At 44.1% G+C, this 12,292-nt stretch overlaps 1 long non-coding RNA gene across 1 annotated transcript; it reads left to right on the top strand.

The window, feature by feature from the left end:
• Positions 1-246: 246 nt before the first annotated feature.
• LOC145013039 (uncharacterized) lies at positions 247-11,326 on the top strand. Its single transcript, XR_013664811.1, has 3 exons — positions 247-614; positions 10,058-10,190; positions 11,079-11,326. It is a non-coding gene; the product is annotated as an uncharacterized LOC145013039 (long non-coding RNA).
• Positions 11,327-12,292: the final 966 nt, after the last annotated feature.

The raw sequence follows: 12,292 nt of genomic DNA on the forward strand, positions 1-12,292 counted from the left end.
ATATATATATATATAGGTGTGTGTGTGTGTGTAGAGAGAGAGAGAGAGGAAGGATCTTTTGAGAACTCAAAGTTTTCCGAGAACCCGAGAACCAAACCAGGACTGTTAGATCAAAATAATAAAAGGTTAGGATCATTTGTGGCATTTTTGTAAATACTGGGAAAAAAAACAACACGAGCATGATAATTAAATGATTCAGGGGCATTTTAGTGATGAATTACCCTAATTCAACCCCCACCGTTCTCTCTCTTCGCTCATGTTCTTCACTTCTTCCTCGTCGTCGCTATATTTAGTCGTCATTGATCTGGAAATTGGAATCGGTTTCCTTTTTCTCCACCGCAAGTCGCGATAATTGCTCCTCCTTCTCCTTTTTTGGCGTCGATTGAGGCTTCACCGGATCTAGAGTATTGGAGAAGATCGATGATCCTCAGGGGTAAATCACATCCTTCTTCTCTCTCGGAGTTTGGTGCCCTAACAAATCAACCAAAGGTTCTATCACGTCGGACCTCCCGATTCAGAGGTTCAATCAGCGTCGACTGCTCAAGTCGTTGACTGATTTCTTCACATGCGTTTCGGTTTCAAAATCTAATCTTGTCAATTCTATTTTTGTCAAGGTATAATTCTATTTTTGTTTAAGTTGTGTTAAACTAATGTTGGTAAGCTGATTAGTTGTTGGGATGTAAGCTAAGTCAAGACAAGTTGAGTTGAGATTGTGTTTGCTGACCTAATGTTGTCAATTATGTGTTAAATTGGGTAATGGTGTTTAAAGTGAATTAGAAATGGTAATTAATGAAATTGAGAATTTGATGTCAACCAAATGATAGTTGGAACAAGGTTTAGGGAACATGTTAAGACTTCGTTATATATTAATATCACATATTGATGATGGATTTTTAGTAAAATGATCAACCAATACTTGTTTCAGTCTATTTTGTTCATTGACTTTGGAAAGGGGATTTAGGCGTACTTGTTGAGTATTTTATAAACTAATATGTAATTAATATTGATGTTACATCTTACTTATGCATCCTGACAATATTGATGGCTATTGATAGAAAAAGAAAAGAATTTACAAAAATTGGGCAAGAAACATAATGCTTATTTTGATGACTGTAATTCAAGAATGATCTAATCTCTTCTCCAATCTCTCTATATGTAGTCATACTGGTAACTATTTTGTTGTGTAACTAACCCGTTAGCTACATGCTAACAACTTCGGTTGACTTTTCACTCCAGCTTTGACTTTTGTTTGACCTCTTTGACTATTTTGTTTTCTTTTCTTCTAGTATATCATATATGTCTGCAATAGAGTATTGTTGAAAACAACTAACATATTGAATTGTGGAATATATATGTAACGTCATAAAATTCCAACCAAAAATTTTCATTTTTACAACCATCAAAACATGAGTAATAAGTTTAGATTCCAAGGTATCAATGTAGTCACAACCGATTACATAACAAAAGATAACAAAATAGTTTCCCCGAGTGTGTGTACGGTCACGCTGGCGCCTTCCCACGGTCCTCACTAGTACCTGAAACACATAATGCGACAACTGTAAGCATAAAGCTTAGTGAGTTCCCAAAATACAACATACGCACATACGCCTTTCCAGGCCTTGACCTTCCGGTCCACGTGTCTCAGGGGACTTCCGTCCCAACTGGGTAAACCTTCCGGTCCTACCCACGTTAACCCTTACAGTCCATATGACCACGCCTTCCGGCCCATAACATGTTGCCTTCCGGCCCAAATCAAACATATCATACATGACACATATAGCAAATAACTTAACACACATGAGGCATATATTTCATATCATATTCGACCTTCCGGTCACACAACCAAAACCCTTCCGGGTACAGTATAGTGAGAAGACTCACCTCGAATGCCTCGCTAGGTCGCTAATCGTGAATCCTGAAATCACTCGGACTCGAACCCTCGAGCTGAAATCCTCCTATGATATTATAAATCTATAATTATTACTTGTACCACAAAGGTGGGCCATCCTTATCAAGTCGGCACAGGTTGACTTGGTCAACGTCTTTAATCAATTTGGACCGGACTCGGCGAGTGCACACTAGTGACTCGGCGAGTCTACGCATTTTAATCAACTATCAGGGTTATTCCCCTTTGACTCGTCGAGTACTCCCCCGACTCGACGAGTCCCCCCCTGGGCCTGAATCACAGGGCCACCGCGACTCAACTCGCCGAGTCGAAGGTCAACTCGGCGAGTCCCAACCTGACTCGGTCCACCTGTCAAAACCTTTCCAACTCTCTGCGACTCACTGAGTCGCCCACAACTCGGTCCGGACTACGCACAGGATGGTCTCAAGGACAATCTTCAAGCGACTCGTCGAGTCTGTTCTTCAGACTCGGCGAGTCCATGCCATGCACCAGCTAAATCTGGCTTTTGCGGTCAGATCCGCTCCATACATACATAGATCTGGCCTTCCCAAGCTTATTTGTCACGTAAAGTCTCAGTCTTGGTTGCCATGCAATGCATACAAGGCTTATTTTGAAGAAACAACCTCTAATATGGCAAGTTTAGCTTCTAACTCAAAAGAGTGGACATAAAGCTTATCATAAGGGGTCTCCTGGACCTGCTAAAGTCCAGATCTAGGTTCCATATCTCCATGGGACCTCTCATACTTCTTATTCAAGCCAAGAAATACAAGAAGAAACCCTAGATTTGGCACATCAACACAAAACACGAAGTTTGGCTCTGAAAATTACCTCAAGAAGACTCCCTTGATGAAATAGCAACATATCTAAGCTCCCCAACACTTCAAGCTTGCTCCTCTACCTCCTTTCCTTGCAATATCACACAAAATGATGAACAAATGGTCTTCAAACACACTCACAAGGGCTTACAGACGTATGGAGGCTCTTAGGGTTCAAGGTGGCTGCAAATGAGGGCCATAAGGTCCTTTAAATAGGACTTAGGACCGGGAAATTAGGGTTTCATTAAATAGCACGGACTCGCCGAGTCCATCCCTTGTACTCGCCGAGTCCGGACGCGAACCCCCGCTAAAAACCGCGACCCGACTCGGCGAGTTCGACCACCAACTCGTCGAGTCCCCTCACAGAATGTCAAAATATATGAAATGAAGATACCTGGGGATCCGGGCTGTTACAAATCTCCCCTACTAGAATAAGACTTCGCCCTCGAAGTCCCGCTTAGGCAAAAAGCTCCGGATGCTGCTCCCGCATCTCCCGTTCCGACTCCCAGGTCATCTATGATCCCTTCCGATGCTTCCATTGAACCAATACCAGGGGTACCTCCTTGTTTCTCAAAACCTTGATCTTCCGATCTTTGATGGCTATAGGTCTTTCAGCATAATTCAGACTTGCATCCACCTGAATATCCCCTAACGGAACCACCACTGATTCGTCGGCTATACATTTCCGCAGTTGCGACACATGGAAAGTATCGTGAATCTATCCCAACTCTGCTGGCAAGTCTAAACGGTAGGCTACCCGACCCACCCTTGCGATCACACGGAAAGGACCAATATATCGGGGCCCCAACTTGCCCCTCTTCCTGAACCGAATCACTCCTTTCCAAGGAGAGACCTTCAGGAGCACGAGATCACCAACTTGGAACTCAAGCTCGGACCGTCGCCTGTCTGCATAACTCTTCTGCCGGCTCTGAGCGGTCAACAACCTTTGCCTGACCATCTGAATTTGCTCGGTCGTCTGAAGCACGATCTCCGTGCTACCCATAACCTGCTGTCCCACCTCACCCCAACAGACGGGGGTGCGACACCTCCGCCCATACAACAGCTCAAAGGGCGGCATACCAATGCTCGAATGATGGCTGTTGTTATACGAGAACTCTGCTAAAGGTATATAGGTGTCCCAGCTCCCTCCGAAGTCCAACACACATGCCCGAAGCATGTCCTCGAGTGTATGTATTGTCCGCTCACTCTGACCGTCTGTCTGAGGATGATATGCCGTACTGAAATGTAACCTAGTACCCAACTCTTCATGGAATTTCTTCCAGAACCTAGAAGTGAAACGCACGTTGCGGTCCGAAATAATCGAGATCGGCATCCCATGCCGAGATACTACTTCCCTCACATATAACTCAGCCAACTTCTCCGCAGAAGAGCTCTCACTAATAGCTAGAAAATGAGCGCTCTTTGTCAGCCGATCCACGATCACCCAAATCGCATCGACTCCTCTCGCCGTTCGCGGTAACTTGGTGATGAAATCCATAGAGATTTGTTCCCACTTCCATTCGGGAATCTCTAGCGGTTGCAGCTTACCGTGCGGTCGCTGGTGTTCGGCCTTGACCTGCCGACAAGTCAAGCACCTCTCGACGAACCAAGCGACATCCCTTTTCATGCATGGCCACCAGTACTCCTTCTTGAGATCCAAATACATTTTCGTAGCACCAGGATGAATCGAGAATTTCAATCGATGTGCTTCCTCCATTAAAATAGTGCACGCACCGCCCACAAACGGCACCCAAATCCGTCCCTGAAAAGTTATAAGCCCTCGACCATCCGTAACAAATCCTGATACCTGACCTACAACCCGTTCCTTCTTCTGGTGTTCCGGTTTCGCAGCCTCCATCTGAGCCCCTCGAATAATATCCAGAATCGGGGCCAAAACTGTCAACCTCATACAAATATCTCGGATCAGGGCGCTATCCGGCCTACGGCTCAATGCGTCGGCTACCACATTAGCCTTGCCCGGGTGGTACAGGATCTCACAATCGTAATCCTTCACCACATCCAACCACCTCCTCTGTCGCATATTCAGATTTGGCTGATCCATCAAGTATTTCAAGCTCTTATGGTCCGTGTAAATCGTACACCGAACCCCGTACAAATAGTGTCGCCATATCTTGAGGGCAAACACCACCGCCCCCAATTACAGGTCGTGCGTGGGATATCTCGACTCATGAGGCTTCAACTGCCTCGAAGCGTACGCTATCACATGACCCCTCTGCATAAGTACCGCCCCCAAACCCGATATAGAGGCATCACAGTATACCACAAAATCCTCCATCCCTTCCGGGAGTGCAAGTACTGGAGCCTCGTACAATTTCTGACGAAGCGTCTCAAATGAAGACTGCTGCTCCGGTCCCCATGAAAACGTAACACCCTTCCGGGTCATCCTAGTAAGTGGCACAGCGATCTTGGAGAAATCCTTGATAAATCTGCGGTAATATCCAGCCAAACCCAGAAAACTCCTGATCTCGGTGGGCGATCTCGGCACCTCCCACCTCAACACCGCCTCAATCTTGGCCGGGTCGACCAATATCCCCTTCCGGTTCACAAGATGCCCGAGGAACTGGACCTCTCGTAACCAGAAATCACACTTGGAGAACTTGGCATACAGTTTCTCCGATCTCAAAACCCGAAGAATCTCCCGCAAATGTTCCTCATGTTGGTCCCTAGTCCTCGAATACACCAAAATATCATCGATGAATACGATCACCGACCGATCCAGCATCGGTCGGCACACCCGGTTCATGAGATCCATGAATGCGGCCGGGGCATTGGTGAGCCCAAAAGGCATCACCACAAACTCATAATGTCCATAACGAGTCCTGAAGGCAGTCTTCTGGATATCCTCCTCGCGAACCCTCATCTGATGATATCCCGACCTCAAGTCAATCTTGGAAAACCAAGATGCCCCCTGCAACTGATCGAACAGGTCGTCGATCCTAGGTAACGGGTATCGGTTCTTAACCGTCAACTTGTTCAACTCCCGATAATCGATACACATCCGATGTGAACCATCCTTCTTCTTGACGAACAAAATCGGCGCTCCCCAAGGCGAACTACTCGGTCGAATGAATCCCTTCCCCAACAGCTCCTGAAGCTGCGAGGATAATTCCTGCATTTCCGGTGGAGCGAGACGGTAAGGTGCCTTGGCGATGGGCGCCGCTCCCGGAACCAAATCGATACGAAACTCCACTTGCCTCTCCGGAGGCACACCTGGTAACTCCTCGGGGAACACATCCGCAAACTCGCATACAACCGGAACGTCATCAATCGAATTGGGCCTCTCCGCGGTCACACGAGTATCCATCACATAGGCTATGAATCCATCACAGCCCTGCTGCAAACTCTGCCTTGCCCTGGCTGCTGAACAAAACGCCGACCCACACCGGGTCCCTTCGCCATAAACCGTGAGCACTCCCCCACTAGGGTCTCGAATCATCACCAGCTGTCTCTCACAGTCAATGACTGCTCCAAACTTACTCAACCAATCCATGCCCACGATAATGAAAACATCCCCCATAGCTATAGGGACCAACTCTATAGGAAACTCGACCCCAAAAATCTCGAACACGCATCCTCGAATCACCTCGGTGGCGTATACCGCTCTCTCATTTGCTATAGCAACTCGCAGGGGACGACTCATCGTCTCCCGATCGATATCGATGTGCTAGCTAAAAGCCAACGAAACAAAGGACCGACTCGCACCCGAGTCGAATAATACCAAAGCAGGCACATGATTCACAAGAAAAGTACCTACGCAGATAGTGATATAAGCATAATATTTCAGCATAAATGTAAATACATGAAAGAATACATACCGGCCATTACATCAGGCACCGCGCGGACCTCCTCCGCAGTCAACTGGAAAGCTCTCCCACGAGCCTTCGGGGCCTCGGTCTTCACTGGCCGAACCTCAGGAACCCTGGCAGCATGTGAAGATTCCTGGCGAAGCTAGGGGCACTCGGCCTTCTGATGGCCAGTCTGGTTGCAATGGAAGCAAACCATAAATCCCTTGGGGCAATCCCTCGCAATGTGCCCCTCCTTGCCACACTTGTAGCAAGCACCCCGATCGACATGCCCCCTCGTGACCCTTGCCGCACTTCCCACAAGTGCGGCTCTTCTGCCCTCCGGATCTCAAATCAGCGGACTTGGTCTGCTTGGCTGCCAGCTGCGACTGAGTCGTCCGCCGATCCACCCGTTGAGACTCGACCTCCTCCCTAGCCTGGGTCTCCAACTCGATCTCACGCTTCCTGGCATTCTCCTGAAGCTCAGCAAAAGTCTGATATGACGAGTTCGATACGAACTCCCGGATGTCTCTCCTCAGCACTCCCAAATACCGGCTCATCCGAGCCTGCTCCGTGGACACCTGCTCGGGGCAGAACATCGCCCTCTCATGAAACTTCCGTGTGATCACTGTAACCGAATCGTTACCCTGCTTGAGGGTCAAGAACTCCTGAACCAACCGTTCCCTCTCCACCGGGGGAACATACTCGTCTCTGAACATAGCAGTAAATCTCTCCCAAGTCACGGCTGAAACCTCCGCAAGAGTGAAGTTTGCCGTCACGAACTTCCACCAATCCTTTGCTCCCAGGCAGAGCTGGTTCAAGGCGAACCGCACCCTCAAATGCTCCGGGCATGAGCAAGTATAGAAGCATCCCTCGATATCCGCAATCCACCTCATCGCAGCAATCGGATCCTGCGTCCCGTCAAACTCTGGTGGTTTCATGTTGCTGAACTCCCGGAACAGCAACGAGTCACCCCTCTATGGTCTGGCAGCGGCCACAGCTGCGGTAGCTGCAGCGGCGGCAGCCTCAGTCAACGCGGCGTACCGCTCATCAAATGTCTCCATCAGCGTGGTCTTAATAGACCCAAACATCTCCAGAATCTCGGCCCGGATCGCTGCAGCTACCTCCTCATGAATCATCTGATGAAGCTCCTCGTCAGTCACTCCACTCGTGCCAGGTCTGTGTCGTGGTCCAACCATGATGTCTCTGAAATACAACATAAAAATATCAGAGACTCTATCGGGCAAAAACGCACTCGATAACGCAGTCCTACTCAGTCTCCGATACTCAGGGGTTCTTACTTGGGCTGCCCACTGACCCGGTGTCCTTGGTAGTACGGGCCCAATACTACCAATTACACCGCGTCGGTATTCACCCCAAGTCCTCCTCCCCAAACCCCGAATCCTGAGCACTCTATTCTTATCATACTCTAGTTACTCACTCGCTCTCGAGCACCTCATAGAAGCAAGTTTCCCTAGACTAAGGCATCACAAAATCAGGCCACTCTAGTCCTAATATGTATACCTAGTCTACTAGCATGCGTATCATATCATATCATATATCATAACACATATAATAAGAGTATTTTGGGGATTTTTACCGTTCGGGCGCTGGCTGACCGTACACACTTTTTCTTCTTTGGTCGTCTCACTTATCAAAAGATTTAATTAATTAAAGTTTTTTTTTTAAATTTTCTCAAATCCCCGGTTTGAGTTCAGTTACGCCCGAAGGTGTACCCGAATCCCTCAAACCAAGGCTCTGATACCAACTTGTAACGTCATAAAATTCCAACCAAAAATTTTCATTTTTACAACCATCAAAACATGAGTAATAAGTTTAGATTCCAAGGTATCAATGTAGTCACAACCGATTACATAACAAAAGATAACAAAATAGTTTCCCCGAGTGTGTGTACGGTCACGCTGGCGCCTTCCCACAGTCCTCACTAGTACCTGAAACACATAATGCGACAACTGTAAGCATAAAGCTTAGTGAGTTCCCAAAATACAACATACACACATACGCCTTTCCAGGCCTTGACCTTCCGGTCCACGTGTCTCAGGGGACTTCCGTCCCAACTAGGTAAACCTTCCGGTCCTACCCACGTTAACCCTTACAGTCCATATGACCACGCCTTCCGGCCCATAACATGTTGCCTTCCAGCCCAAATCAAACATATCATACATGACACATATAGCAAATAACTTAACACACATGAGGCATATATTTCATATCATATTCGACCTTCCGGTCACACAACCAAAACCCTTCCGGGTACAGTATAGTGAGAAGACTCACCTCGAATGCCTCGCTAGGTCGCTAATCGTGAATCCTGAAATCACTCGGACTCGAACCCTCGAGCTGCAATCCTCCTATGATATTATAAATCTATAATTATTACTTGTACCACAAAGGTGGGCCATCCTTATCAAGTCGGCACAGGTTGACTTGGTCAACGTCTTTAATCAATTTGGACCGGACTCGGCGAGTGCACACTAGTGACTCGGCGAGTCTACGCATTTTAATCAACTATCAGGGTTATTCCCCTTTGACTCGTCGAGTACTCCCCCGACTCGACGAGTCCCCCCCCTGGGCCTGAATCACAGGGCCACCGCGACTCAACTCGCCGAGTCGAAGGTCAACTCGGCGAGTCCCAACCTGACTCGGTCCACCTGTCAAAACCTTTCCAACTCTCTGCGACTCACTGAGTCGCCCACAACTCGGTCCGGACTACGCACAGGATGGTCTCAAGGACAAGTTTCAAGCGACTCGTCGAGTCTGTTCTTCAGACTCGGCGAGTCCATGCCATGCACCAGCTAAAACTGGCTTTTGCGGTCAGATCCGCTCCATACATACATAGAGTCCATGCCATGCACCGCCATGTAATGCATACAAGGCTTATTTTGAAGAAGCAACCTCTAATATGGCAAGTTTAGCTTCTAACTCAAAAGAGTGGACATAAAGCTTGTCATAAGGGGTCTCCTGGACCTGCTAAAGTCCAGATCTAGGTTCCATATCTCCATGGGACCTCTCATACGTCTTATTCAAGCCAAGAAATGCAAGAAGAAACCCTAGATTTGGCACATCAACACAAAACACGAAGTTTGGCTCTGAAAATTACCTCAAGAAGACTCCCTTGATGAAATAGCAACAGATCTAAGCTCCCCAACACTTCAAGCTTGCTCCTCTCCATCCTTTCCTTGCAATATCACACAAAATGATGAACAAATGGTCTTCAAACACACTCACAAGGGCTTACAGACGTATGGAGGCTCTTAGGGTTCAAGGCGGCCGCAAATGAGGGCCATAAGGTCCTTTAAATAGGACTTAGGACCGGGAAATTAGGGTTTCATTAAACAGCGCGGACTTGCCGAGTCCATCCCTTGGACTCGCCGAGTCCGGACGCGAACCCCCGCTAAAAACCGCAACCCGACTCGGCGAGTTCGACCACCAACTCGCCGAATCCCCTCACAGAATGTCAAAATATATGAAATGAAGATACCTGGGGATCCGGGCTGTTACAATATACAAAGGATATATGGTATACTGCTTCTAGTTTAAGAAGGACAATTGGGAATTGTTTATAGTTATAGCAAGAGGTGCACCATTAATCAGGTGATACATGGAAATTGCAGCCCTAGGTACATGAGGTGCACCATTAATCAGGTGATACTTGTTGTCTTAATGTCTTTCATTTTCATATACTTTTCTTGTGAAATTTTATAATGTAAGATTGATTTTGTTGTTGTTTGTTTAGATTCCTTGCACTTCAGATCTTTTAAACACATCTGGCATGCAATTGGTTTTATTGGTTCAACCATTTGATTTATATGTATTAATTAATTAATACATATAAATTAAAATATCACATCTACATTTGATTTCTATACATCAAAAAACAATATTCACAACTTATAAATCATGAGCCAAAACACCTAAATCAACTAACAATTAAAATTCTCAGTTTTGGACCCAAAACAGTCACTGTATAAAGTTGTTTTAGCACACTTGAAACCTATATAACTTCCATTTTTATTTCATATTCCATAATTTCAGACTTTTATCTTTTCAGAATGTACTTGTGAAGGTCCAAAAGATTTTTCTACAATTTTATATGATTTTTACAAAACTGCCTATCAATGCAGCTAAATTCTGATCAGCTGGTGAAAAATGTGATTTTCACCTAAGTTAAAAGAAACAACAGGTTATGAAACAATTAATGGATAAATTAGATTTAAAATGGAAACTTTGAAATTTCACGGATCATTAATTCGATTTGTAGTGATTTTTCTATAGTTTTTCCAATACATGGACATATTTGTAATTTTTGCTGAATTTTCTAGCTTTGGATTTCAAAGGCTTTTTTACCACTTGACACATTAATCCATCACTAAGAACACCCATATGGGTAAAAATTAGCCTTTTAACAGACGTAGCATGTCAAACAATAAAAATATCAATCCCACTCACAACTCACTCATCAAGGTACAAAATATTTGGTGGAAAACAAAGTAGGTTGCATAAATGGGAACTAATTCATATGTTACATAACAGGCCTTTGGAGATGCATGGAAGGAAGCATGTTTTACAGATTGCATTCACGGGAAGCAGTGCAATATAAAATGATATATACATGAGAACTCAACTGTAAAAATGGAAGAACAAGACTTGGAAGAAGAACAAGGATCTCCATGTTGATATGATTCAAATGTCATCCAACAACTCTTCTATCAGGTCAATCATAATTGATAATGGTTCATGTTCGAATTTTCTTGAATTTTTGTATTTGTCTGAATCATGGTGTGATGGTTATAAGTAAATCACATGTAATTCATATGTGAATTACATGTGATTCACATGTAAATCACATATGAATTACATGTGATTCACATGTAATTATGTATTACATGTGATTCACATGTGAATAAGATGTAATTCACACATGATTCATATGTAAATCACATGTAATTCACATATGAATTACGTGAGATTCACATGTAAATCACAAGTGATTCACATATGAATTACATGTAATTTACATATGAATTACATGTAATTCATATATGATTCACTTGTGATTCACATGTAAATAACAAGTGAATGTGATTCACATATGAATTACATGTAATTTACATATGAATTACATGTAATTCATATATGATTCACTTGTGATTCACATGTAAATAATAAGTGAATCACATATGAATTACATCTGATTCACATGTAAATCACTAGTGAATCACATATGAATTACGTGTGATTTACATGTATATAATATCTAATTCACATATGAATTACATGTGATTCACATGTAAATCACATATGAATTACATGTGATTCACATGTAAATCTCATGTAATTCATACATGATTCATATATAAATTACATGTAATTCACATATTAATCACATGTAATTCAGATGTAAATTACAAGTGAATCACATATCAGTTACATGTAATTCACATGTAAATCATAAGTGAATAACATATGAATTACATGTGATTCATATGTAAATCACTAGTGAATCACATATGAATTTCATCAATATGCACACATGCAATTTGTGTGAGTGGTCTTTGTTAATTATATTTTTTTTAAATTTTCTTGTGAATTTCACATTTGAATCTTAAAAGATACAATCACATGTGAATATCACATTATATAATCACATTTGAATCTTACATGATATAATCAAATGTAAATCTTACATGATATATACTTGTGCATTTTTCTAAGTATTCTTGAATTAATCAATTTTTTTTTAAACT

This window comes from Lactuca saligna, chromosome 8, assembly GCF_052625555.1.
Source record: "Lactuca saligna cultivar CGN05327 chromosome 8, ASM5262555v1, whole genome shotgun sequence".
Lineage (NCBI taxonomy): Eukaryota > Viridiplantae > Streptophyta > Magnoliopsida > Asterales > Asteraceae > Lactuca > Lactuca saligna.